Source organism: Nannobrachium achirus (genome assembly GCF_963921795.1).
Source record: "Nannobrachium achirus genome assembly, chromosome: 13".
Taxonomy (NCBI): Eukaryota; Metazoa; Chordata; class Actinopteri; order Myctophiformes; family Myctophidae; genus Nannobrachium; species Nannobrachium achirus.
Window position 1 is genome coordinate 10,793,392 of NC_137833.1, and position 7,027 is coordinate 10,800,418.

The following is a 7,027-nucleotide window of genomic DNA, read 5'->3' on the forward strand; positions in this document are numbered from 1 at the left end:
CTAGTGCAACGCCTCGGGGAGAAACAAAACCTGGGTCTCCCGCATGGGAGGCCAAATGAGGGATCCCCACTGGGGCCGTAGGCCTTTAGGTCACCAGTCTCTGAGTCGCTAACTGCTACACAAGCGCCTTGCCCATGGCGGACGGAGGTCCGATTGGGCTGAAACGTTGCCCAAACATGGTGATGGAGTGAAGTCATATAGCACCGATGTCACATAGACACGGCCCACGTCACGTCCGACCTTCCCGCATGGAAGACAATGCGTGCGGTTGAACACGCTACTTCATATTTATACACTGCAACCTGTCGGTCAGCTCAGCTCAGTCCTCTCTTCTCCACCTCCAACGTGTCGAGGCGGTGCTTCAGCTGCTTCTTCTCATACTCCAGCTGGTCCACGAAGCACTTGAGCTGCTTCCTCTCCGCCTCCAGGACGACCACGCGGTCCTGGAGGTGGTTGTGATCGGCCTTCAGCCGGTCCACGCAGCTGCGGAACCTCACCTCGTCCTCCCGCTTCTTCTGCCGGTAGATCCGCACGGACTCGCGGTTCTTCGCCAGGCGGATCGTCCTCTTGCGCTCGGCGTCGGGCGCCGGCTGGTCGGGCGGGCGATGCATCAGCGCCATCACGGGATACCCGGACATGTCCCCCGGCGCGGCAGCGGCCGCGGCGGGTTGGATCGTGGGCTGCATGTAGTACTGCATGGTGTAGTCCTGGTTGTGATATTGGAGTTGTGGGTAATGGTAATACGTGTTGTATTGTTCGTGCTTGCTCTGGTAAGCAGGTGTGGGCATAGACGCTCCTGGGAGATGGGCATTCCCGGACTGGCCGGGTTGCGCCGCTGTCTCCTCTGAGTTGATTTTCACCTCTGAAGAGGGAGGAAGAGCTGGTGGCGACATCTTGCTCGGGTGTTCTCGTCCGGCTTTAAACTTGAAACCTTTGTTTGTTTGTTTATTTACGATTTATCACTTTTGTATTCTCACCTTCTACGTCACTGTAAGCTCTCGTTCTCGACTCCGGGTCACGCTTGCTGCTACACTAGGTCATACGTCATCACAACACCTCATATAGGCTGACAGGCGCTGCTCTGACATCACACGCAACAACAAACCGTTGCCACGCATGCCATAACGTTGCCGATTTGCACAGGGCACCCCTTGCCGTCCGTCCACGAGTGCATCCTGAATATGGCGTTTGCCTTATGCTTGGATGTTCTTGCATCTGCAACGATTTCTCTCTCAAATGGCATTGGATCCATTGAATGAATCCCAATGCTGCTTTCCAGCCGAAACCCTTTGGTAACACGTTACTTAAACGTGTGGGTCTATAACAAGAACCACATTTATAATGCATTATATAATGCTCTTATAAGTCATTATAACACTTGTTATAAATGTTTATATTCATGCATGACAACTTAAAACAAGGATTATGAAGTATAAAGTGCAGGAGGAACAGCACATTATAACTAACTACCATGTAACACTACATATTCATGTCCAGGGCAAGACAAACCCATACGTTTTCTGTAGACCATGTATCTGTAACTGTACTGTACTGTGATTTTCCTATGTAAACTTCTAATAAAGTAGCCTATTCAATAAATCAATCAATCAATCAATCAATCAATCAATCAATCAATGCGATCGCTTTCACACAGGGTAGGCAAATATAATGCAGTATAATTGCATTAATAATGCATCATAATGCACTTATAAGGCTTCATAACACTCTTATAAATGTTTATGATTATGCATAACAACTTAAAACAACAACACTTTACAACTCACTGAGTTATGGTAGTTATTATAACGTTATAAGATTTTAGTCTTCTAGATTCTAGTCTAGTACTATATTATAATTATTAATTAGTAGTAGGCCTATATGGAGTGGCTAGATCCCTGTTAGGTACTGTGACAGGAAGATTGTGCACCATATAAGGAAGAGTGGGCACCTCTATGTAAAATTGTCTATTTGGTCCAACATGTACACACACACGCACACGCACACACACACACACACACACACACACACACACACACACACACACACACTATGGAAAACGGTATTATTAGTCAGGGAATTTTAATAAAACCCTGGGAAAAAAATCCTTACCAAAAAATGTCTTCACCAATGTGTTCGTAAAGGTGTCTAGTAACATATCTAACAAAGATTGAAATTCAACATCCCTAGCAAAATGTTTGACAGCTAGGGTAATTCTGGGTCTCATTCACTCTGTACTTTAAGGGAATAAATCACTCCCAAAAATCTGCTTTAAGTGGGGTGTGAGGGGTCTAACTAGGTGTTTTTAATTATTCTGAATCCATTGTAAGCATTTGTTTTGCACGAAAAACATTCTTTGGGACAAAAATGGACCCCATACACCTTGTGAAAAGTGATGACTCATCACTAAACCATAGTTTTTTTTGGGTCTGTTTTTAGCCCAAAGAATGTTTTTCGTGCAAAACAAATGCTTGCAATGGATTCAGAATAATTAAAAACACCTAGTTAGACCCCTCACACCCCACTTAAAGCGGATTTTTGGGAGTGATTTTTTCCCCTTTAGTACAGAGTATAGTAAGTGAACTAGAAAAGAAAATTTCTAAGAAATTTTAAGTGTGCCTGCAGCTCGCTAAGTCTGTGCAACCTTGTGTAGCGGTTGGTGTTAGCATTAGCGTTATTAACATTAGCATTTTTTTGCATAAACGTTAACATTATTGTTCTTCATATGACACCACCCACATGTCTGTACGACAAACGGTTCACGAGAAAACGGGTCACTTCCTGTTTGGTGAGGGGCACTTCCTGTTTGGCGAAATAGGCCCCAATTAAGTTTAAGGACTCTTAATCTTGTCATTTGACACAACCCGCGTGTCTGTATGACAAACGGTTCACGAGATCAAGGGTCACTTCCTGTTTGGTGAGGGGCACTTCCTGTTTGGCGAAATAGGCCCCAATTAAGGTCATGGACGATTAATGAATTAAAGCTGCAAGCAGCGATGACCGGGCCCTCGCAGCTCTACCCACGTCACAAGGCCAGCAGCCAATCAGAAACCAAACAGGAAGTCAGCCATTTCGACTAATTAGTGGCGTTTTGGCGCATTTTTGGCCGTTATCACGGGTCGCACTTTAACGACAGTTTTGTGAGAAAAAAAAAGTTTTTTGAGAAAAAAAAAAGTTTTTTGAGAAAAAAACATTTTTTTGAGGAAAAAAAAAAATTTGAGAAAAAAAAAATTGAGAAAAAAAATGAAAGAAAAAAAAATTGAGAAAAAAAAATTGAGAAAAAAAATTTTTGAGAAAAAAAATTTGAGAAAAAAAAAATTTTGAGAAAAAAACATTTTTGAGAAAAAAAAAATTTGAGAAAAAAAAATTTTTGAGAAAAAAATTTTTTTGAGAAAAAAAAGTTTTTGAGAAAAAAAAAATTTGAGAAAAAAAAATGTTGAGAAAAAAAAAAAATTATGACACCAGCCGCGAGTCTGTACGACAAACGGTTCATGAGTTATAGAGGCACTTCCTGTTACAGAGGGGGCGGGGCTTAATCAATTACAGCTCATCCCTATTGGCCGGAAAAAGACCAAAGTTGTGTGTGCATTTTAAAGTTTAAATCACGTTGCTAGGCAAAAGTATGGCAGAGTTATGTGGCGCCAAAGTTTCTGGTTTTTTTTTCGGAGTCCCCCATTCTAAGTCAATGGGGTTTTTGGGCGTCGTTTTTTGCGAATTACATCGCAATCGTATCGCGGATCGGAAAGAAAAGTAATAGCACACCATTCCCGGCCGAGCCGCACGTTTTGATGTGTATATTGCGGGGGTGGCGTAAATCGTGCGGCAGTTATTACGTGCCGAAATTTCCCCCATTCTAAGTGAATGGGGTTTTTTGGCGTCGTTTTTTGCGAATTACGTCGCAATGGTAACGCGGATCGGAAAGAAAAGTAATAGCACACCATTCCCGGCCGAGCCGCACGTTTTGATGTATATATTGCGGCGGTGGCGTAAATTGTGCGGCAGTTATTACGAGCAGAAATTTGCAAGAACATTACTTACTGACTGACTGACTGACTGACTTAAGTATGGCGGATTACAATAAGTGTTCTGCTATTGCATAGCAGGCACACTTAATGAGACCCAGAATTACCCTAGCTGTCAAACATTTTGCTAGGGATGTTGAATTTCAATCTTTGTTTGATGTTACTAGACACCTATGAACACATTGGTGAAGAAATTGTTTGGTAAGGAATTTATTCCCAGATTTGGCAGTTATTCTGCTAATTTTCACTGTAATGTAGCCTAAAGTAGGCTATACATGATTAGAACATGAATGAACATGTGACAGTTCTAATCTAATTTTTCTACAATTTCTACAACTTGCTACAAAACCTGTACAGAATCGTTTTGGGCATATAAACAAAAATGTGATGATGGGTCAAAGTCAAAGAGCTCACCAGAGGTTGCAAGAATTGCAACAGATGAGAAGGTGAGTCCAAAACTGTATTCGACAGCATAGATGCAGAGGTGAACGAAATAAAAGCCCAATTTGTGACGGCAATTGAATTGACTCACAGTGAAAACATGATTTGATTGTAGCATTTCTTTAGTGTTTCTGAACCACACTCCGGAGCAGCAGGTGGGGGTAATGCGCCTTTAAACTACATGCCGTCAGCTGTAAAACAAGGCGAGGAAGAAAAGTGAAGACAACAACAACCAACCAGCCAATCACAGCGCCACCGTCCCTCCAGGCTGTGGGATCGTAACAAAGATCAAGCCAATCACAGCAGGACCGTCCGTCCAGGCGGTGGGGTGTTAATCAGTCTCCTTCCCCGTATCAATTCACTCCACAGATTGCAGATCCGGTCTAGAGCAGATACGGAACTTGTAGGTAAGCGTGTCATAAATAACCAGATACAGTAGGCGGACTCTAAACCGGATCTAAGCATTAGCACTAAATGGAAACCGGGCTTTCCACACAATCCAGTGGAAAGCAGTGTTGCCATGTAAACTTATTATAAGCGACTTTGGGCTTCTTCTTCTTCTTTCGTGTATCATCTTGATGATTGGTTGACAACATTTTATTTCACAAGATTTCTTGTTACTTTGGGCTTGTTTTTCTGTAAAAAAAATAAAAATAACCAAAAAAGCTATTTCCAGTTCTGTTGATCTTCAAAATGAAATGAAACAGATTGATTTTAAATTTAAACAATTATATGAAAAAGATCGATTTTTTTTACTACAGATTTCTATTTTTTTCGTCTTTTTTGCCATTTTATTTGTTTCATTTTATTTGGAAAATGAACTGAACAATTAAAGTGCACTCAAAAGGGTTAGGGTGGGTTAGGGTTTGAAAAAATGATTTTCCTGCATGAGTCACATAATAGAAAACAACTCATAAACAAGAATATCCATCTGTGTGCCTCATGCTTTGCAGGACACAATTACCCTTTTAATAGTACCAATGAACTGGCTACTGTCATGAAACTGCACCTTTTCAGGGGTTGACACTAAGGTCTCAGAGGTACTTGCCCATCGGGCAAGTACAGGTCATGTTCTACTTGCCCGAAGGTAATGCCCACTTGCCCGAAAAGTAAATCGTCCATTATAAAATGATAGGTACGATTTTAATTTCCGCTCAATTTAACACTTATTTCTTTACTTTCTGGGGCTGTGCGATAACATGTCATACCTCAATACCTCCAAATCCAAATACCAAATACAGTATGATTGAATATGTCTATGGTTTCACAATTGTTATTTTATATTTTTAAATGTAGCAACAGTACCAGTAAGACTCCCTAATCGGGAGATAAGCGACCGTTGGTCGCTTATCTCCACAAATATCACAACCTCCACCTCTCACAATCCCTTTTATGCCCATATATGGAGATCCCTAACATAATCCCTTTCATGCCCATATATGGAGATCCCTAACAGAATCCCTTTTATGCCCATATATGGAGATCCCTAACAGCATCCCTTTTATGCCCATATATGGAGATCACTATTAGCTAACAGAATCCCTTTTATGCCCATATATGGAGATCCCTAACAGAATCCCTTTTATGCCCATATATGGAGATCCCTAACAGAATCCCTTTTATGCCCATATATGGAGATCCCTAACAGAATCCCTTTTATGCCCAGTTGGTTGCTAGGGTAAAAAAACATGGTTGCTATGGTAAACAGTTGGTTGCTAGGGTAAACAGTTGGTTGCTAGGGTAAAACCATGGTTGCTAAGGTGGTTGCTAACGTACACTAACAGACCAGCAACAACAGACTGTTGCCACAGCAACGTACACAAAGGTTTGTGTACACATGTGGTGTGATGTCATACTGAAGATATATGACATCACACCGTACACAAACAAAGGTGTGACGTGTGACGGACGGACGGACGGACGGACGGCCGGTGGAGGTTTTCATAGTAAACTGCTCCCTGACGGTCGCAAAAAACAGCACATTATAGGTAAACAGTGCTCTTATTTTACATTCCACAGACCAGAAGACACAGCGCTCTGGCTACGTTCAGGAAGACAGATATCTTGTGTTGTGTTTATAGCCGTTTGTGTCCCCTCTCAAATGAGCACTTGCCCTGTCGGGCAACCTGAAAGCAAACTTCACCTGCCCTGACGTTTTATTTACCTGCCGAGGGCAGGTGGGCAAGCCTTAAGCTGGCCGCACACTAGCCGATAATCGGGCTATTTAATTACCCCCCCGACAATCGGGCTGCCACCGACTGAAACGGGCCCGACAATCGGGCATGAACGTCGTCTAGCGTGAGGTCTCACAGATCCACTCGGTGCCCAGCCGAGTGGCTCGGAGGACGATCGGGGGTAGCCCGACTCTTTTCAAACATGTTTGATATTTTCCTGGATCAGTACTGGTCTGGAAGACTGGAAGGGCAGCAGGGGACTGAGATAAAATAGTACAGCAGCCGCTGATAGACGCAAGTCTCTGAGCATACATCTGACTGAGTGACAGATCCATCCATCTCTTTTTTTTTCTCTCCACCTCTCCCGGCCTCTGCCTCTCTCTCACACACACA